Genomic DNA, 23,168 nt, shown 5'->3' with positions numbered 1-23,168 from the left:
TTATCCCTCTTTCTCTGCAATTCAGCAGATCCATTTCAGCTGGAGGTTGAACATGCAAGCCTCGCAGTCAGTTTTTTTATTATTATTTTATTTACAGTAGTGTTCAGAATAATAGTAGTGCTATGTGACTAAAGATTAATCCAGGTTTTGAGTATATTTCTTATCGTTACATGGGAAACAAGGTACTAGTCGATTCAGTAGATTCTCACAAATCCAACAAGACTAAGCATTCATGATATGCACACTCGTAAGGCTATGAAATTGGGCTATTAGTAAAAAAAAAAAAAAAAAAAAAGTAGAAAAGGGTGTGTTCACAATAATAGTAGCATCTGCTGTTGACGCTACAAACTCAAAACTATTGTGTTCAAACTACTTTTTTTTAGCAATCCTGTGAATCACTAAACTAGTATTTAGTTGTATAACCACAGGTTTTCATGATTTCTTCACATCTGCAAGGAATTCATTTTGTTGGTTTGGAACCAGGATTTTGCTTGTTTACTAGTGTGCTTGGAGTCACTGTCTTGTTGAAACACCCATTTCAAGGGCATGTTCTCTTCAGCATAAGGGAACATGACCTCTTCAAGTATTTTGACATATCCAAACTGATCCATGATACCTGGTATGCGATATATAGGCCAACACCATAGTAGGAGAAACATGCCCATATCATGATGCTTGCACCACCATGCTTCATTGTCTTCACTGTGAACTGTGGCTTGAATTCAGAGTTTGGGGGTCATCTCACAAACTGTCTGCGGCCCTTGGACCCAAAAAGAACAATTTTACTCTCATCAGTCCACAAAATATTCCTCCATTTCTCTTTAGGCCAGTTGATGTGTTCTTTGGCAAATTGTAACCTCTTCTGCATAGGGAGGGTATGAGAACCGGTTCCTTTCGGATATCGTTAAGAAATGATTCGATCCACCGACATCAACAAGCTTTTTGCTTAACGATTCTGTTATCGGTCCTTCAGAGTCGCCATTATTTTGGGGGGTGTTTGTCAGGAAAATGATCATTTCTCTACATTGATTACAGACCCTGCAGCGGGTCCGTAATCAACTTTTCTGCAACGCGGCTTTGCTTTGAACCTTGAAGCAATCGAAGCAGTGGTTCGCAGATTGAAACAGTGCTTCGATTGCTTCGTTTATTCTTTCTTTCGCTTAATTTTCCCCCGCTAAAACCCTAAAGAACATACGAGGTCTGTCAATAAAGTATAGGTCCTTTTTATTTTTTTCAAAAACTATATGGATTTCATTCATATGTTTTTACGTCAGACATGCTTGAACCCGTGCGCATGCGTGAGTTTTTCCACGCCTGTCGGTGACATCATTCACCTGTGAGCACTCCTTGTGGGAGGAGTCGTCCAGCCCCTCGTCGGAATTCCTTTGTCTGAGAAGTTGCTGAGAGACTGGCGCTTTGTTTGATCAAAATTTTTTCTAAACTTGTGAGGCACATCGAAGTGGACACAGTTCGAAAAAATTAAGATGGTTTTCAGTGAAAATTTTAACGGCTGATGAGAGATTTTGAGGTGATACTGTCGCTTTAAGGACTTCCCACAGAGCGGGACGTCGCGCAGCGGTCCCAGGCGCCGTCGTCAGCCTGTTTCAAGCTGAAAACCTCCACATTTCAGGCTCTATTGATCCAGGACGTCGTGAGAGAACAGAAGTTTCAGAAGAAGTCGGTTTCAGCATTTTATCCGGATATTCCACTGTTAAAGGAGATTTTTTTAATGAAAGACGTGCGGGCGGATTGCAGTGTCGGCTCGCAGCCGCCGCGACGCTCCGCCACAGGAAAAACACCTCCATGTTGATAACCATTTGTAAATGGAAAAGCAAAAAAACAGTCGAGCCGAGTAGTGCCGAGTAGTGCTGCTTTTGTGTATTGAAAAGAGCCTTTACTTTTCACACACAACAACACAGTTTTCACACACTTCAACATAGCTTGCCCTTCACCAAACTGACTACTTGAACTAGAAAACACAATAAATCTATAACTAACAACACTGCTAAACCAACATGCACTACAATAACAATAATAAAAACAACCCCAAGGGTTGTTGTTTTTTTTTTTTTTTAATTATTTATTTTTCATGTGTTTCTTTTGGGTTTGTGATTGCCTTTGAATTTACTCAGAAGCCCCTGCGGTGCTTAAAGTCAAAACTGGCTTATCAGTAGCTGACATTGGACTGAGTCCATACTAAAAGTTTGCGGTTAGCTGCATCTTCAGCTAAATTTTTTAACGGTTTAGCATTGTAAAAATTGACTTTTCAGTTAGCGGATTAGCGGTTATCAAAGCTAACTTTTCAGTTAGCTGTGCCCTCCACTGTGTTAGTTACACAATATTGTAATCTGAAGTTTGTGCTGACCACAGAAATCCCATTGTGCATACCCAGATAGTTGTGTAATGGCCACTTTTGATCAGTGATTTAACTGTAAATCATTAATGATCTTAAGGCTGCAGTTACCGATTATTTTAGTAATCGAGTATTCTATCGATTATTCTGGCGATTAATCGAGTAATTGGATAAAAAGTACTTTTGAGTTTTTAAACATCAACAGTCCAGGGCTCTCCCTAAGCAATGGCACAATGTCGATGCCATCACGCATATTGTCAAATTTAGTGTATCCCTTTCTGTTTTCCTGGGTAATTATTTATTTTTTCACATCTTTACAAGTTTTAGATGTTTCCCGGTATCAGGAGCTCAGCCAAAGTCGGGCCAAAGTCTTGACATTTTGCTGAAATGGTGATGGGATGTGGCTTTCTGTTTTTTTGTTTTCCCCAACTTGTAAAATTTAATCATTTTTAAGGTTTTTTTTTTTTTTTGCCCCCTTTCTCTGTGATTCAGCAGATGCATTTCAGCTGGAGGTTGAACATGTAAGGTTTTTTTTATTATTTTATTTAAGTTACTGTGTTTGTGAAGTGTTGTGTGTTGCCCAAAAAGCGAAACTTAAAAAGCAAACACTCAGTGCGACTGCGCAAAACACAGAAGAAGATGAACTTCTTTCTTTCAGAGACTTGTTTCAGTGTAGCCGGGGCTGGTGTGAGCCACTCACACCGGGTAGACAGAGGCAGCAACCGGCCACCGCCCAAATAGCCACTCCTCACGTAGAGTGGAGAGCAGGCAGTGTACTATACAGTGTTTTTTTTTTTTTTTTAAACACAAACACAGTGTTTCGCAATTTCAGATGATCAGCGTGGACCCTCTTTCTCCTTAAAGGCTTTAATTTACTCTGTATGATGTGTTGGAAAGCTGTAGCTTTTGTGCTAATTTGATTAGCTCTTAGGCTGTGTGCATGCTCTAGTCTTCTTCTGTTTGTTTTTCTGGGGACATTGCAGTGCCACACACAGGTCTGGCATATGAACTACAACATTAAACGAAGCTTCAAGGTACAGAATTTGCCTCGAACATTTTTAGGAATAGAATTATTCTAATTACTCGACTAATCTTTTTGGCCCTAAATGATCTAATATTTCTTGTATGGAAGTATGTATTGAGTAATTCCAGTGGAATTAATGTGTAGCCCAAACAGTACAGATAATGCACTCTTAAGTTCAAGAGAATGTATTTCTCAATGATGAGCAGCTCGAAGCCTGCGCTGAGTACTCTGACTCATGTATATTTTGTCCACAAGACCAGTTTGGTTGGTTGATTTCTGGTGTCATTGCAATCCACCTTACATCACTGTGAACTGCTGTTTACCTTTTCTTCTAATGAATATAAATCAAAAATGTAGCTTATACAGTCTAACTCACAAAGCACTTCTTTGTCTGAATCATTTGATAATGATTCACGTTACCTCATTGCAAGTAAATTGTGTGGTGTGTGTGTGTGTGTCTCTCTCTCTTATGTGCTCTCACTTTTGCTAGGTTAGACAGGCAGTGTAGCGAGAGCATGTCTGCTCTTTTATCAGGAAGCTATATTGAATATTGCACCCCTCCACCCCACCCCGTCCCCTGAGAGAGAAGCAGACAGACTTAATGATGCAGTGTGCCTTTTACTAATTAGTTTGGTATTTGGTATGACCGAAATGATACGATCCTGTCATGATTAGGGATGTATATCGTTAAGATTTTACCTGCAGTACTACTTATTAGTCTGGTACTTTAACTGTATTGTTATTGGTACTTTTTGGAGAATAAAGAATCAAATTAAGAATTGAATTAGCAATGCTTTATTTTCTGCTAGCATGTTAACTCCCTGTCACTACGCAACTAGTGATTCTAAATATTAAAAAGAGAGGGAACTAATATTATGATGTTAAAGCCTCTTTATATGCAATATTTTTGCTATTTTGTCTTTTTTGTAAAGGATGTCAGCTCTTTGACACTTCTTGGATTAACCTTTTCTTTCCTCAGTTTGGATGCTTTTCTCTTCTATCCAGCAGGAGTTCTTCATTTTCTTCAGCTGATAACATTTTCCTCCTTTTAGCACTCCACAAACTTTCCTCTGATTTTCCTATTAATGTACATTTCCTTGTCATTTTGAAGGTCTGAAATGTAGATTTTTTTTTTCTTTTGAAGCACATGTAACATGTAATTCATTGGTTACAAAATGCATAAAAAAATGGGTATAAAAATGATTTTGATTATTTTGGGATGCTGCATGTAAAAATTTTACACATTTTTATACTGGAACTCTCTTTAAAGTCAATCATAATTCCTACCTAATAATATTAATAATAGGACTTCATCAGTCACTGCATCAAAGTCGCAACCACTCATCACTGATCATGTCTTTTGTCTGCATCAGCAAACATCCTTTAACATTAAAATGGGTCGGAATCACAAACAGAATAGATGGGGAAGAGTGTGGTGTGGTTATGTAAATGGTTTGTATTGTTTTTAAGTTGAGAGTGTTGTGTGCGGTTTCAAATACACAGTAATTTTGGAAATGGTAAGTGGCTGAATTATTAGTAGTGAATATACCTGACCTATCTTTTCAATAACTTTAGTTTATTTTTGTTTGCTTTGTTGCTAATCTGCTGAAGTGAAGTAAATTTGGTCTAAGTTTGGCGAAATTCTGTGAGGCTTGAAGTGTTTGTCATTTTGCAATCGAAGTATGTGGACTGACAATGGGAGCAAATAATCAGTCTGCATGGAAATTTTGATTTGCTTGGAATGTGTAACAGTTCAGTTCAATTTATTTATATAGCACCAAATCACAACAAAGCTGCCTCAAGGTGCTTCACATGGGTAAGGTCTAACAGTAGTACCAACCCCCGAGCAATTTCAGTAACAGCTGAGATAACTGTGACCTCAGAATCCTGAACACATTTATATGTACAGATATATACATTTTAATAAACAGTCAACTGCAACCACACTCCGGCCCTCACTGTCAAAAGAGCGAGGATGGGAGAGAGGGAGGACATTCTCTCTTTCATGCACAATTAAATGCTTGCGTGTACACACAGAGACGCATGGCGCACACTCCCAGCAAGAGAGACAGAAAGCCGAGCTAGTTGATTCAGAGGCAATTGTGCAAACACGGTCAGGAAAACACATGGACACACACACACACACACACAAACACAAGCTGCCAGCACAGTGAGACAGAGACAGGGAGAGTGATACAGAGACGAGGCGTGATGTGTGACCTGGCCAGCTTGTACGTGCGGAGAATAAAACATATCCAAATTAGTGTGATTTGAAATGTTGATGTGCCTCCTAGGGATGGAGCCAAGCCTATCCAATAGCTGTATCAGGTTCTGGTACCAGTGATGAAAGTTTTCTGGAAATTTTTTACTCACGTGGTGAACGTTTCCGGGTTATTTTTGATAACATACGTCAAAATCCATTCATACAGTTCATTTCCATGCCCAGACAGTTGGTGGTAATGCACCGTGTTGTTTTGCAAGCCACCAATAATTTCCAAAGAAGGGTTATTTTGTTTGGGCTTGGGAGTGTAATAAATCATATTTTTCGTGACTGCGTGGTGGTTCTCCTGTTTACTTTGTTGTGGATATTAAAAGTTATGAGCTGCATTTTTCCACCAGTAATCATGCCTTAAGTGGTGCTAACGGTTCAAGCTTCCAGCTGCTAAAAATGCTAACACCGTTAGCATACAGATGAGAGTTTAACTCTGTCTGTGAGTCAAAACCACAAGATTGAGTTTGAGCAACGGACAAGGATGTGTGACGTTAGTGCTTTGCTGATGTTTATCAGCTAAATTAGCCTTTAGCTGCAGGATGTTGAATCAATCACTATCGACCTGAGTGTTTGACCTATTTTTATTTTTACCAAATAAACCTACACAGTTTTTTAATTGTTACTGCTGTAACTAAGTTTAAATAACTTACATTTGTTTTATTTTAAATTTTTGAACTATCAAGCAATCAAAGAAAATAGCACAGTGCAGTTTCATATTTCTTTATATTTCAAGAAATAGATTTCTTGTCCATTTGCTGAACGAATGAATGAATTTACCATGACTACTTGTACACATTACTTTTCATGCTATTTTATTTGTCTAAAAATAAAGTTGTCTAATGTAAGAAAAGTTTAACTTCAAAATGTACAGTAATCACAAATTCATTTTAAAGTAAAAAAGCAAGGATCTTGAAGAATAAAAAAGCTTTTTCCACGTCTTTTTTTTTTTAACCATAAAATTACACTGAACAAGGATTTAGACATTTTGTTACCCATTTGAGAATTTGAATTTACCGCCTCCAAGTCGACCTACATTTTCACTGCGATGGATGTGACGTCATTCGAGTAAATGTGTCGCAGAGCGGCTCTGTTTACCAACACGGCAGACACGGACAGCGAAGGCATAGTGCGCAATTATAGCGAAGATTTAAGTGACATATCGATTGTTTTTGAAGAAGATGAGGAAGTTTCTGATGAAGAGATTAACGGTGTAAATAATGAGCGCCTCCAAACCGTGTATGTTCCAGCCGAACACGACAGAAGACGAGGATGTGAAGCTGCAGCTGTCAGCTGACAGCAGCAGCGCTGAGGAGGACGATATAAGCTGCTGAATGGTTTGTTCACTCACCGCCTTTTCTTATAAATTATCATTTATTCCTGGCACGGTGTGTTTGTGTATGGAAAAAAAAATATTTGAGCAGCACAGCGTGCTTAAATTCAGGAGTTTGTTCTAAAATCACTGAAAATAAAGTTTCTGTACAGTCTGTATATATTTAATCATTTATAAGTCAGTTTCTTGTGATTGCCAATTCTTCACTTTTTATTCAAAGCAAATGATTGCAAATATCTGAAATGCTGTAGACCCAAATGGGATGGGGGAAAAGATTTCTAAATAAAGAAAATTTTACTTCTATATCTGTCAAATTTTATCAGGCATAATATTGTAGAAAAAATGTTTATGCTAAATGGAGACTTGCCTGTCTAAAATACACATACAGAACATCTGTAATCATAAATTGTATCACATCTAATCTACTTTGACTGAACAGAAGTCTGAACAAAAAACAGGCTGTTCAGTTTACATGCATATATATATTTGGAAAACACAAAAATGTCAATGTTCTGTTTTGTTCCCCCCCCCCCCCCAGGTGTTCATGTGAACACAGTCAGCCGATGCCATTCGTGATCGAGTCTCCTTCTCATATCAGGGTCAGCTTTGCAGGTAAGTTGTCTGTTATCTCAATAACAGCCTAACGTTCAAACAGTATTGTAATGTATATAAGCTATTTAACTGAAATTGCTTTGTTTTAACTTCTGTTTTAGGGCTTTGGTGGCAACCCTTCATTTTAATGAAAATGCAGGGAGACAACAAAAGCAGACAAAGCAAGAGAGGAAAAGAGGAGGATTGAGAAAGTTAGCCACAGATCCAACATGTGATATGTGGAGAATGGGGGGGGAAAAACAGATTATTTGTATATTTCACGTATATAGCATGATAAAGTGAATAAAAATACAATTTCACATTGTTTCATTCAAATGAGAAGTGTTTTACAATTTGTTAAAAAAACATTTTATTCAGTCTATATGAGTGACTTAGCAAAAGAGGTTCTTCAGATCTGCAAAACACCAAACCGACCAGAAATCCCCACCAATGATCCTCCTCCACTGAGCAGCCAACGTGAACGGACAAAGCTGAGATTGATGCTGCCAAGCGGACCAGGTACCACCGATGAGCCCAACCCCTCACTCCAGAGGAGGAAACTGGAAGCCAGTGTAGTTGGACGATGGTGATGGAAAAGTACTCCTTATTTTGAATACAGCACAAGCTGGTAGTGGCACCCTTCTGTGCCTTCCCAAGTGTCCCCGGCACAACCGCACAAATTGCCGATATGCGATATGATCATACTTTCTGCAACAAAAAAAAGCCTGGATTTATGGTCAAAACAACACTTCATTCTTTTTATATTTGAATCTTTTTAACTTTTTTCTATAAACCATGTAAATGAAACTTTAACTATTTCATGTGCTGACTCATACTGTGGAGCATCATGTAGGCATAGTGTGCCACTCTGAGGACATCTGCATCCAAACACACAATTGAGAAACTAGCCAGTTGTGTGACACATTGAGGATTTTCGCCACCATGTTGCATCTCTGCCAAGACTGCAGAAATTTCCCTGAAACAGCGAGACTCGATCATGAGTGGCATCGGCTGACTGTGTTCACATGAGCACCTGAAAAAAAAAAAACCCAGAACATTGACATTTTTATGTTTTCCAAATATATATGCATGTAAACTGAACAGACTTTTTTTTTCTTTTTTTTTTCAGACGTCTGTTCATTCAAAGTAGATTAGATGTGATACAATTTATGACTACAGATGTTCTGTATGTGTATTTTAGACAGGTAAGTCTCCATTTAGCATAAACAGTTTTCTACAATATTATGCCTGGTAAAATTTACAACAGATATAGAAGTAAAATTTTCTTTTATTTAGAAATCTTTCCCCCATCCCATTTGGGTCTACAGCATTTCAGATATTTGCAATCATTTACTTTGAATAAAAAGTGAAGAATTAGCAATCACAAGAAGCTGACTTATAAATGATTAAATATACAGACTGTACAGAAACTTTATTTTCAGTGATTTTAGAACAAACTCCTGAATTTAAGCACGTTGTGATGCTCAAATAAGTTTTTTTTCATACACAAACACCGTGCCAGGAATAAGTGATCATTTATAAGAAAAGGCGGTGAGTGAACAAACCATTCATCAGCTTATATCGTCCTCCTCAGCGCTGCTGCTGTCAGCTGACAGCTGCAGCTTCACATCCTCGTCTAATGTCACGTTCGGCTGGAACATACACAGTTTGGAGCCGCTCATTATTTACACCGTTAATCTCTTAATCAGAAACGTCCTCATCTTCTTCACAAACAATCTGTCACTTAAATCTTTGCTATAATTGTGCACTATGCCTTCGCTGTCCGTATCTGCACAAAGACAACATGTGGAAAAAGCTTTTTTATTCTTCAAGAATATGTAAAAACATCATGGCGTGGCAGGGACCCTTTAAGGTGGCCAGGAATTTGAAAATGGTGATTATCAATAGCTCCAAAACTAGGAAGACTCAGAAGTGAGTGAAGATTGAACAAGTGGATGCATTAATGTGCCATAACTACTCATATTGTTCCATTTGAATTGATACTGAGAATCATTAGTATTTTTGAGTTCTTTGAATTCATTTAATTTCTTTTACGGTGTAGTTTTCTGAACCACAATGTATGTGTTTTTTTTCTTTTTTTTTTTTTTTTTTTTTGGATTATAGGATTAAGATTTTTTGGATTAAGGCTGGTAGCACAATACAAATTGTGTGAAAAGAGCGGTGGAAAAATTGACCTGACCCAACAAAAAAATTAGGGTAAATTAGGGTGGGTAAATAGACGTGAAAATGCACAAGAATGCATCTCGGATCTCAAATGTTTCTGGGGGAGAACCTTTATGGTAGGAGAACTTTTGCTGCTTGGATTATGCGCTGCCCTGACCTACTGGAAAATTGGCAAGATGGCTGCTACCAAAACCACAACCCCACATCCGTCTGTCGTGATTAACAAGGTGGGCAACGAGGTACAATCTCAGACTGCGTTAACTTTTGAACTTAAACACAAGTTGGAAACCATCTCAGAGCAATTGTCTGCCTTGCAAAGGAATTGATGTTGGAGACCAGTGAATATTCACAATTGGATCTGGATGGTTAAAGAGAGGTCATATTGTAATTCTGTGTCTGCCTAACCCAAACATGACAGCCTTATCAGCTACCGAAGGTCAAAATGGCCCACTGTTTCCTCCAACGGAACAGAGGATTTCAGTGGCCTTGGTGAAGCATTTGGCTCCCATCTTATCTGCCCGTATGTCCTCCCCTACAGCCTGCTGTTGTCAAGGCAACTCCAGACTTTGCACACACGGACAGAGACTGATATGAACTCATCTGCACACATGACGCACGCTCCCCGTGCCCCACCCCAGCTTCCACTCTGCCACTCTGGGAGGCCGCGCAGCACAGCTGCAGTGCCCCCCCCAAGCTCAGCTGTGTGGGACTCTGCTGTAGCCTACGCTCACTTTGCCTCAATTCGGATGACAGGTTGCTTCAAAGTTTAGTGTACATGAACAAATCAAATGCAGGCGTCGAAATAGTACGTGCATGTGCTAGTTTGTACACGTATTAGTTGAGCAGTGCACGTAATTTTATACAGCACTAGCACTGGTGCAAGTAACTTTATCCAAGTTTTATAAGCTATAAGCACCAGTAGAATGAACCAATAAAGGAATAAATAAGGAAAAAAACAATTTCCAGCGTATTGTCTTCATCTTCCCTGCGTTTTATGACTCTCACACACGGAGCGAGTTGCTGTGGTCTATTTGTTGTGTTCACGCATGCACATGTAAACAAAGAAAAGAAAAAAAAACTGGCTGCCGCTGCAGATCCTCTCTCTCTCTCCCCTCAAACTCTGTCATCATTGTGTTATAAACCAGTCACCGTTTGTTTTATTATACATCTGTGTAGTTAATAAAATTATCTTCACGGACGATTAGTTCGCTCGTGCATGTGAAAGGAAAAAAAGAAACTGGCTGCCGCTGCGGTTCCTTTACGGAACCCGGGAGAGGTCACTTAAAGTGACATTTTTTTCTGGCCATGATAATTTGTGCGCACGTTTTCCTTCAATTGAGCCCACTAATTAATAAAATGTGCTCTCAAATGAATAAAATGTGATCACGTTTTCCTGGCTGTGATCATTCGTGCGCACGTTTTCCTTTAATTGAACCCTTGAATTAATAAAACGTGCGCACGTATACCTTTTGTTCAATATGACCTAAATTGTCATCCTTACGACGGAGAGACGCTTCGCCCTCAGCATCCTTTTTAATGTGCTTAAACTCCAGATGCCATGCTGGGCAGCTGGAGTTCTCTATATGTCCTTGTGCACCCAAACCATGATGATATACCCTGACCAGATCCATTTCTAATGGGGAAATGTGTTACACTGTCTCCTGGTTTGTTGGCTAATAGCCAACATTTATGTGTCAAGACAATATTGAGTGCATGTTTTACAAATTGTGACCATGTTTAAGTAGATCATGCCTTTGTTTTACTCAAACAATGGTTAAAACATGCGCACAATATAATACAATGAGCGCACCATATAATAGAATGTGCGCACATTCCCTCCACATGCAAAACATTTTGCGATGACACTTCTAGGGCTCCGTAGTTCCTCGCTCTCTCTCCCCTCAAACTCTGTCATAATTGTGTTATAAAACAGTCCCATTTGTTTTATTATACATCTGTGTAGTTAATAAATAAAATAATCTTCACGGACGATTCGTTCGCGCTCACACGTGGAAAAAAAAACCAAAACTGTCTGCCGCTGCTGCTGCTCTCCCCAAACTATCCCCAGAGAGGAAGAGTCTGACACATCAGGGGAGGAGTTTTAAGGTTGATATAAGACTGACTTTTGGTTGTGCAAGTAACTTTTTTTGGTCATGTAATTTTTTTGTTATTAGCACCAGTGCAAGTAGGTAAAAAAAATGTATTTTGACCCCTGAAATGTATATGTGCGGTGTTTTAATTCTGATGTGTGCCATTATTATGCTCAACCAGTAATAATTGTGGATTAATTGTTGCATTTCTGAGGTAATTGGGTGCGAAGATGATTTTGTTGCACTTCTTGTAATGACAATAAATCATCATTCAACCTGCGTAGTTTTCTGATCCAGCAGCCACGTTTGTGTTTGTGTGTGTTTTCTGCTGAAACGTCTCCACAAGTGCTGCTGGCTGGCTGCAGAGTGTGCGTGTGTGGGGGGGAGCAGCCCTGAACGGAGGCATGTCTCAGCTAGACGCAGAGTAGTGAGACACGCCTGCATTTGGGAGGTCCCTTCCGCAGTTAGCCAGCCAGCTATCAGGCAAATATTGAGGAGCACTGTCGCTGACCAACTTTTCATTGCAACATGCCCGCTGTGTGGAAATATGTTATACTAGAAACACTGCAAAGCAAGATAGCAACATACAGTGTTTGTAAAGCCATTGTACTGAGATGCGGAAGCACCGTCATCACCTACAATACAGCAAACTTAATCAAACATTTGAAAAAGCACCACATTAAAGAGCCTATGGATTTTGTAGGCGGGAGCAGAAAGCCTAAAGGAGCCAGAAGGAAGGGTGGGATGATTTACACAGACTAGGGATGGGTATTGATAAGATTTTATCTATCAATGGCATTATCGATTCCGCTTATCGAGCCCATTCCTTATCGATTCCCTTATTGATACCGCTTGTGAATTTTCTGTGTACTAAAAGTAGGCTTTACAGGTTTTGTATGTCAACAACATTTTATTGAGTCTTAAATAAATATGAAATTGGTCACTGATCCTTAAACTCTGGACATAATAAACTCTACATGGTGGATCCTTGATCTCTGGACATAAATACAAATAAACAAAATCTGTAGTTTTTGTCAAAAACATATTCTTTCAGACATTATTGGCATACATCTGATCTGAGCTTTTGCAGCTGGCTGCGCTGCGCGTCAGCATCAGTTTAATTCATTAAGGATGCAGGACGTCTCATTTTGGGAAGAAAAAAACGTCTTAATCGATTGTAGTTTAGTCTGTATTACAGCATTTGGAAAGAGGTGTCATATTATTTAAAGTGGCAATTCATTTTGAAGTTATTAATTCTGACCGGACTCTGTCTGAGCAGAAAGCCGCGCTGCGTTTGGAGCTGTGCCAATGGAATGGAGGACGATTCTCGTTTCTTGACTGCAACAAGAGTCCCAGTTCATGACTTTAATCCACATGAGAGTGACATGAGCTGTAAGACATGTGTCATGTGTGGAAATGAGTTTGTATCAGTTTCTGTCTGTGTGCATAAAGTCTGAAGTTGCCTTGACAGCAGTAGGCTGTAGGGGTGGACATATGGGCAGATAAGAGGGGAGCCAAATGCTTCACCAAGGCCGTTGAATCCTTCTGGAGGAAAAACAAGTGACAAAGTGAGCAAACACGAAGCCTTTCAACTGTAAAATAAACTAAATTTCGAAATGTATCATCGCCGGCATTCACAGGAGTAACTCTGGGTAAACACTGAAGGATTTTCCCCCATTCAACAGAGAGATGATGACTCTCTGTTCGGCTGTCCTCCTCAGCTGTGTTCTGAGCTGCTGTTACAGTGTTTCACAGCCTCGGGACATTGAACTGGCTGATTTTTAGTAACAATTCAGTTAATTTTTCAGAAAATTCATGCTCAGCGGCACAGACCATTTGAACCCGAGAGCTGGTGGAAATTTGCAGTTACCGGTGGCTTCTCGGCTGCGGTGCGCAGAAGAAACGGCTCGCCTTCAGCTCAGAAACCTCCCCCTCCTCTCCTCCCGTTCAGCAAAGAAAAGTCCACAGATTGGATCAGGAAATTCCGATCCACGAATTACGTCTGTATCGGAACCCGATACCGATCCGGGATGCTGATTGCCACTTACGTGCTTTGCCCTTTCTATACTGAAGAGTGACACTGGTGGAATTTTGAACCTCTGTTCCCATGTGACGTCACACATCGCTGTTATAGCAGACAGCATGGCAGCCTGCTGGTGGCTTTAGACCAGCCATACAAAAATGCTCATACCTTTAACATAAATGATTGCACATGCCTACAACTTTTCATATGGGCTCTCAATATCATAATCTACCAACCAAATCATAAATTTTCTTTTCCTTTAATCATATATTGCTCAGATGGGGTAAATGTGTAACTGTGATTTTTGTTTATTCTTACAAAAAACTAACAACAAAAAAAACCCTGTGTGGTATTTGGCCTGATTTTCTATAACTGTTCTAATGAAATTTACTTCTCTGAAGAACACTAAAGCTTTATAATGGAACCATTATCTTTCTGTTGTCCCGAAAGCTAGTCATCTTTTTCAAATGCTTATACGAGAAAGAGCGGGTTTTTTTTCATGTTGTTTTTTCCATATTGTGTTCTAGAGTGAGTATTTTGTTTTTGTCTTAAATTCATTTGTCTATCACTTTCTGTTTGTATGCTTTCTATGCTGCAGTTAAAGTTCTGTGCTCATGTTATGTCAAGGAGGAAAAGTTAACATGGTTTCCATGAGTAGCTCCCCCCCCCCCCCTAATTTTTTTTCTCTGTCCCAAGATTTGCTCAGTTTTCCAGTGGAATTTACTTCCAAAGTCAGACAGTATGTCTTGCAGCTCAATGAGGCGATTCACCCTGTGTTCCACTTTTTGTGATGTCGATCTCTTTCAAACAAAAAGAGCACGTGCTTCTTCTCAGTTGGCAAGTATGAAACACATTTGTGCACTGGGTTTGTTAGCTTAGAATCTGTTATTATGCCAGTACATCTTTGCAGGTCTGTCACATACATGAGTAACTATTGTGTTCTCAGCAGCATTCTGCTGTAAAGGTTGACCTAGTTTGATGGAGTTTAGGCACTCAAACCATTACAACAAAAACATGTAGTTTTTGCAGCTCTGTTCATTTATTTGCAAGTCTGCTGCATATTCTGACAAGGATGTTTTGAAACTGTTTGTGAAAATGCTGTTGTGGGGCAGTTGCTAGAATGATAAATGTTGGCAAAAATTGTGCCAGAAACCAGGCCAGGCCTTCCTGAATGGAGGCGTGTCTATTACTCCACGTCTCTTTGCCACATACTTCCGTTCAGGAAATCCCTTCCACAGTTTTCAGGCAAGCATTGAGGAGCACTGACTGTCACTGACCAACTTTGCATCATAACATGTCTGCTGTGTTGAAATATTTTATACTGGAAACACCACAAAGCAAGACAGCAACGTGCGATGTTTGCAAAGCCATTGTACTGGGAGGCGTAAGCTCCATCACAACCTACAATACAGTGAACTGAATCTGAAAAAGTGCAACATTAAAGTCTACGAGGAATTGATAGATTAGTGTTTCCCAACTGTGGTCCTTGTGTCCTCCTAATGTGCACATCGCTCCCTACTCTGATTACCTCATTCATGTCAGCTCAGACAATCAAAAGACACCTGAACGATGCCAAGGACAAAGGGAGACACCCAAGGACCAAGGTTGGGAACCACTGATCTGGAGGATGTGGGTGCAGGAGAGAAAATGACTGTGTTGGTGGGAAATGTGCCATGTGGAAAATAGAGCTCAGTCTTTTTAAAAAATAAATAAGTCATTGTAAGTGGCCTGTGAGATTACACTTCAGTTATGAGCTTGTTTGTCATACACTGTTATACAAGTACTGTTGCCTCTCCAACAAAATAATATGATATACTCTGTCAGAAGCCAACACTCAGATCCAGTAGCAGTACCACTGATACAGAAACATCATTTATAGCCAGCAGCAGATAGTTACTCCATTGAGCATGGTTTCTGTGAATTGGTGCACTCTAAGCACAGATCACAGAGGCTGTGCAAAGAGTTTTGTGCTTCTGTGGAGGTAATTCGAGAAACTGATAATAATGCAACTTTTTGTCTGTTGCATCACCAGTCAAAGGTTCATGGTGGAATACTTCATTTTAAATACTTGTACGCTTGTGTTATACAATATACAAATGAACATTGACCACTCACTCTATCTCAGTTTGGTCTCTATCACACTGTATGTCTGTATCCTTGGACGAGGCGTTTCATCTGCATTGTAGCAGTTCACCCAGCTGTAAACGGGTACTATCCTTGTCTAGGAAAGAAAACCTTAAATGGACTGTCTCATCCAGGAGGAGTTGGACACTGTCATTTTCACCATGCTGTAGCAGGGTTCTAGCTAGCGCAAATTGCATTACGGCCCTGTTACGCCTGTAATTTTGGACCGTTAGCTTATTTTGGACCGTTACGCTGTACTGAAAATAAGCGTAACGGCTCTGTAATCAACTGTTCTGCAGCGCGACTCCAGTTTGAAGCATGAATTAATGAATCAATGCTTCGATTCAATGGCTCTGGCCTCTTTGATTCGTTGCTCTTCAGAAGCGTAAGTCCGCTTCTTAACCCCTCTTCAAAGTCATTAAAATACACACAAAAGTCACTTTTGTGTGTATTAAAGTCACTAACTGGGACTCTTGTCTTGTTGCAATCAAGAAACGAGAATCGTCCTCCTTTCCGTTGGCACAGCTCCAAATGCTGCATGGCTCAGAATTAATAACTTTCAAAATGAATTGCCGCTTTAAATAAAATTACACCTCTTTACAAATGTGCAATACAGACAATACCTTTCCCATAGTAGGTATTTTGTCCATTTCCTCTTTGGTTGTTGTCTTTTAAATGTCTTATCTTTTCAACACTAACTGTCTGCCCTATCCTGGTTTCTCTCCTTTTCTCTCTTTGATTTCCTTTTTCTGGTCAATAGCTAAACTATGCATTTAATCCACCTCACGTGATTAATCTCTCCCACCCCCAATACTCCACCTCAGCTTTGAGCTGCCCACCTCAGTGTTATTTCTGTGTTGTGCTCCCTCTGGCTTATTCAGTCCTTCATATGGTTAGTCAGAGTAGTGTATGGCACATTTTGTAACCAAAATATACATCAGAGACCTGCAGTTGGATAGGTTCTGCTGCAACAGCTGAGTTGACTCCAACCTTGCTAAACACCACTGCATGTGGCAAAAAGAGGGAGGTGGAACAAATCTGGCAGTATTTTCATCTGTATAATTCCAGTTTAATAGATTACAGGGACATCCAAAGGGCCCAGTTTGTGGAAGGAGATGGGAAAAACTCTTGGGAGGCATGAAAGCAACTTGTAAGCAGAGTTACTGGAGGTTGTTATGAAGGCATGAAAGAAACAGAAAGCCCCCAGTGGTGTCATAGGCGAAAAGTCTATGGGCCCTGCTTATCCTCACCAGTTTTTGCTAGTTATTCAATTACTGTATATTGAACACAAGAAGACTGAATCAGTTGTTTCAGGACAGGAGATCTGATTCTTTTGGTAAATGCAGTTATTCATCATAACTTTTTGTAGGTTCTCAGTCATCCAGGTGAAGCTCACAAGCTTCCTGAACTTTAGTCGAGGCAACTGACTTCTTTAGCTGGGAAATGGTTTTGCCCACTCATCCAGGTGGCTTCATCAGACGTCAGTGGGAGTTCCATAAGCAGTATTATCCCAAACTAATTAAGCCACTTGGATGAATTGGCCATAACGTGTCCAGCTAAACAACATGTCCATTTTGGCTCAACTAAACTTCAGGAAGCATCCATTCTTCAGCATATAATGTGAGTACACCTTCTTGCAAAGTTGTCCTAGAGGATTCACTAGTATTAACAGTTCATAAAGCAGTTCTCTGTGTAGGTCAGGTGTAATGATACACCCCTTAAAATACCACGGAAAGACATTGAACAGATGGCAGTCTGTCCAAGTTTGTATCAGCTCCTCATGGTTTTCCTCTACTATGATGTGTGACAGTGCTTAAGTTAAGTATATGAACACCATTTGGAAATGATCCTTTTAAGATTGCACCAGAGGTGATGCTGCAAAACATTTGAGACAAAAACAAAATTCTTCTGCTCTTCATTCTGCAGGGTGGAAGCATGCAGCCCGTAAGTGGTACCGCAGTGAGCCACAACATGAGCTGACCCAAATAAAGGGGTCTGTTTGTCTCTGTGTCTGACAGAGTGGGAGTGAAGGATTGAGAACATTCATTTGTCTTGTTTTCAAACGCTTCACTTTGCTGCAGGCAAAAATCTGTGCAATTTTTGGTGTAAGTAGTCACTTAGACCCATTTCAGATTGGAGACGCAATCCAGCTGAAGCCAAATTCTTCTGCTCCTTGCATGTGATTCTTCACCTTTTTGTACTTGGCCTTGAGGCTCTTTATTGTGCTACCGGTACTGGCTTGCTGTCTCCTCGCACCCCTCCATTGCTAGTGTTTGCACCATTGTCCCTCAAATATGTTTTGATTCTGATAATTCTACCACTTGTTTTGCGTTTTCCTGGTCTCCGGATTTCTTTTTGCAGAAATCACCAACTGCTACAAAAGACCAGATGCTATACAAAGTTGGGCAAAGTTAACTTCAGAATTTGGGAGGAGTTTGCATGGACTTTTGCACTTAACTGGAATGCTGACCCTGCAAACCTGAAAGTATGATATTAAGATCCTCAAGCTAGCTAGATTCAAGCTACATTGCATTTAGACCTCGGTGAATCCGACTTAAATCCGAATAGCGCTGTTCAGATTCAGAAAAACTCTATCCAGCTTAAGGACAGATTTTGGCCCCGAATCTGACTGCCAGCTTGGCAAGTCCAGTCTGAATGGGGTCTTTATTGACTGGTCTCTTTGTCTGTTATTGCAAATTCACGCCAACACACCGTGTTCTTGGGGACTGTGATCATTTTCACTCATCACTTTGCATCTGTATGTGTTGTGTAGAACACAGGACAGCACTGTGTTACAGTGATGTGAGGCTAAAACAATTCAGCAGTTTACTCATGTATGTAATTTGAATAATAGCATTTCCCACTGGATCTGTTGTACACTGAAGGAGTATGGAACACTCCCAGATGGTACTCAATGGTACATTCACTGTAATAGGTATGTTTTGACCATGTGGGGAAAAAAGTATGTGAAATTCTGTAGAAACTTTCCAACCTGCTCGTATAGCATAATCATCTAATCTGTTGTCTGTAGGAATGTTTCTGTCAGAAGGAGAGTAGTAAGGGAAGCCAACGAACCACTTAAAGGAGTTGTAGGCTTCTGTGGCTGTAACTGGAGAAGTGTGTATAGTACAGCGTTTGTCTGTTGCATCCCCAGCTATACAGCTTCACAGTGGAGTGGTGCAGCAATGGGTTTTCTGTAAAAGGAGTTGTGAAATTTAATCTGTAATTACCCTGAAGACGCACGGGAGACTCTTGCCTGGATTTGACCTGTTTTTGTGTATCCACGTCTTTCTCCGTTTGAAGCTCAAACCCATAACATTACAAACAGTAACTTAGAGTTTTACATGCCCTATTTTTATTTTCAACTCTGCTCCTTGAAAGATCAAAATTAAATGGAGAAAAACTCCATGTATCAATCCTCCATGGACCCCCCTCCACGCACACTTGCACACACAGACAGCTCTTACACCCCTGTCACACCATGACCATTTAGGCAGCGTATGCCCACTGTATTAAAAATGCTGGGCATATGCAGGTGTACGTCTAATAAGTTATGGGTAAGTTTTTTGGGTTTTTTTGTTTGTTTTTTGTTTTTTTTATAAGTTAAGATCACATTGAAGCACGCTGATATACGTCGTAATATGCCGAGCACCTCGAAAAATATTTGGCATGCATAAAATTTTCAACGTATGCCAGGGTACGACTCACATCCTGCACATGCGGGACATAAGGTGTAGGTAAGTTGTGCGATTGTTGACACGTTTCTTGTAATTTACTCATAAGTCGAAATACGTCCTTTGTATAGCATCTGGTCTTTTGTAGCAGTTGGTGGGGAGGTGATGGTCTAGTGGTTAAGGTGTTGGGCTTGAGACGAGAAGATCCTGGGTTCAAATGCCTGACTGGAAAATCACTAAGGGCCTTTGGGCAAAGTCTTTAATCCCCTATTGCTCCCGGTGTGTAGTGAATGCCTTGTATGGCAGCACCCTGACATCAGGGTGAATGTGAGGCATAATTGTAAAGCGCTTTGAGCATCTGATGCAGATGGAAAAGCGCTATATAAATGCAGTCCATTTACGATTAATGCTGTCCGTTGATTGGCTGAAAGCTGCGATCCTCAGGCAAACAGACTGGTTTTAATATTTGAAGCATTCACACACTGAGTAAATCTAAAGTCTTAATTCTCCCTGTTCGTTTCAGTTTGATTCTTCATCCAGGGCTCGAAATAGTATGTGCATGTGCTAGTTTGTGCACGTATTATTCGAGTGGTGCACGTAATTTTATACTGCACTTGCACTGGTACAAGTAACTTTATCCAAAAAACAATTTCCAGTGTGTTGTCTTCGTCTTCCCTGCGTTTTATGACTCTTACACACGGAGCGAGTTGTTGTGATGATTCGTTCGCGCGCGCACGTGGTGGGGAAAAAAAACTCTGCTGCTGATGCTACTGCTCTTCCCTCAAACTCTGTCATAACCACACCGGACCTGCTTCGAGTTTCTTTGGTTGTGCAAGTAACTTTTTTTTTTGGTGCAAGTAATTTTTTTGTTACCTGCACCAGTGCAAGTGGGTTAAAAAATGTATTTCGACCCCTGGGTATCTACAGATATCCAAATTCATCAGCTGTATTACACAGTGGGCACAGACGAAAGCCCAGAATCCACAAGCAGAACTGCATTTGAATTTAGTTGTTGATTTGCCAACCTCGTCACACTACCAACCCCTATTTGTTCAAGTGAATAGCTGTCATTTAGAGGTTACACTCACCTCACTTATGCAGGTGTTTTTAATTTACTGCTTTTCTTCACCATCTATTTGCAGCACATGAAATATGCAACAATGTAATACAGATTCGGTCTGCTGTGAATTTTCTGAGGCTTCCGACACAGGTTTCTGTTTTGGGGACAGTACAAAGTTGGCTATGTCCACGTGTGTCTCCGTGGCCTGGTCAGGGATGAAAACACTGCAGCATATGTCTCACAGAGCTAGAGCCTGGCACAGACAGATAAGAGCCTCACCTTTTGCAGATGTTGTACCCACAGCTATTGCTGGCGTACTGGGCAGTTTTCATTATCTAAACAGACAGTTCAGTTCTGCAGGTGTTTGTAGTTAAGTGGTAGCATATGCCTATTTGTCTACATTTGTGTGACTGCATGTTATTTTTGTCTGTGTTTGGAAGTCAGTTTTGGTGTATTAAAGGCATCTTATCCTACCAGTTCAATATGTTCATTGACTTTCAATACCCTCTTATTCCAGTTGAGGGTCATTAGGGAGCTGGAGCTTACCCCAACAGTCAGTGGGTGAGAGGCATGGTACATCCTCGACAGGACACCAGACTCTAGTTCACAAAATGCTAAGCATTAATAGCACCGCTACATTCACATGAAGATGCCGCACTGTGCAGCAGCTACCATTACTTTGACATTGAAAGAAACCACAGCAAAACTATTCATAGAAGGTCTTGGTTTGCTCATTATTTTTCTAATTTCACAGTGTACTTTCTGAAATTTTCATGCCTGCACGTTGTTCGGGTAACCCTGAGAAGCTTGGAGCACCTACAGAGCCTTATATGAGAACTAGAGTCTGCAGTCGCACTGAGACGTGCCCCGGAAAGAAGGTGTAGTCACCATTTTGGATCAGGGAAATCAGTGGGCAGTGCGCACTGGTATCTTGGCTGTGCACTAAGGGTCATTGTTTGGTTGAAGGATGAACTGTCACCCCAGTCTGAGGTCAAGAGCGCTCTGGAGCAGGTTTTCATTCAGGATGTCTCTGTGCATTGCTACATTCATCTTTCCCTCAATCCTGACTAGTCTCCCAGTTCCTGCCACTGAAAAACATCCCCACAGCATGATGCTGCCACCACCATGCTTCACTGTATGGCTGGTGCCTGGTTTCCTCCAAACATGACGCCTGGCATTCACACCAAACTGTTGAATCTTTGTCTTATCAGGCCACAGAATTTTGTTTCTTATGGTCTGAGAGTCCTTCAGGTGCCTTTTGGCAAACTCCAGGTGGGCTGCCATGGGCCTTTTACTAAACAGTGGCTCTACCATACAGGCCTGATTGGTGGATTGCTGCAGAGATGGTTGTCCTTCTGGAAGGTCCTCTCTCTTGAATGCTGGAGCTCTGACAGATTGGGTTCTTGGTCACCTCCCTGACTAAGGCCCTTCTCCCCAATCGCTCAGTTTAGACAGGCAGCCAGCTTTAAGAAAACTGGTGGATCTGAACTTCTTCCATTTATGGAGTATTGCGGCCACTGTACTCATTGGACCTTAATGCAGCAGAAATGTTTCGTACCCTTCCCCAGATTTGTGTCTTGAGACATTTCTGTCTCAGAGGTCTACAAGAATTCCTTTGACTTCATACTTGGTTTGTGCTCTGACATGTCTGTCAACTGTGGGACCTTATATGTAGAGCCTGACCGATATATCGGCCTGGCCGATATTATTGGCCGATATAAGCCCTTTCAAAGTACTCACTATTGGCCGAAATTTTGCCGATAGAACGGCGATAATTTCTCAGAAGAGTTTACTGAAAGCAAAAACTTTTGTTTATTGCTAAGATATGAAACCTGTGTCCTTGAGATGGTACAGACCGCTGCTGCACGTCTTAACTGGCACATGCAAATATGAGCACATATGCCCCATTTTAGCCTCAGTCCATTGGCTGCCTGTATATTTTAGGATTCATTTAAAATTATTTATTTGTTTTTAAATCCCTGAATGCTCTTGCTCCGCCCCACGTCTCTGGATCCTACACCCTTAAAATCCACTCGCTCTCTCAGGCCAGTTGATCAGCTGCCTACTCCCGATGTGCATAAAACTAATTGGAAGCTCGAGTGGACCGTGCATTCACTGTTGTGGCTCCAAAATTATGGAATGACCTGCATCAGCAGATTAGAGAGGCCTCTTCAAACCTCTCTCTCCTTGGCCTTTGACACCTATTAAGACATTGACTTCATTCATTTATTTGATTTTGTCTTATTGCTTTTTATTTTATGGTTGTTATTTTTACTCATGTTTTATGGCTTTTAATTATTTTGGTTGCATTTTTACAATTTTATGTTTTAAGTGATTAGTTAGGTCTTTTATGATTATTTTTATTTATGCTTCTGTACAGCACTTTGGTCCACTGTGGTTGTTTTGAAGTTCTTAACAAATACAGTTGGTTGGTCATATCTAT

General features: G+C 40.5%; 1 protein-coding gene and 1 long non-coding RNA gene across 7 annotated transcripts in view; one reads left to right on the top strand and one right to left on the bottom strand.

Moving 5' to 3' along the window:
- numb (NUMB endocytic adaptor protein) overlaps positions 1-23,168 on the top strand; it is a 150,361-nt gene that overhangs the window by 79,773 nt on the left and 47,420 nt on the right. The window lies entirely within an intron of this gene.
- Positions 3,309-23,021, bottom strand: LOC117501123. Its single transcript, XR_004557935.1, has 3 exons — positions 22,903-23,021; positions 17,026-17,029; positions 3,309-3,321 (listed from the first exon to the last, which is right to left on the bottom strand). It is a non-coding gene; the product is annotated as an uncharacterized LOC117501123 (long non-coding RNA).

The sequence above is a fragment of the Thalassophryne amazonica genome, chromosome 19 (assembly GCF_902500255.1).
Source record: "Thalassophryne amazonica chromosome 19, fThaAma1.1, whole genome shotgun sequence".
NCBI lineage: Eukaryota > Metazoa > Chordata > Actinopteri > Batrachoidiformes > Batrachoididae > Thalassophryne > Thalassophryne amazonica.
The sequence above is the reverse complement of the archived record's forward strand: the minus strand, read 5'-3'. Positions and strand labels throughout refer to the sequence as shown.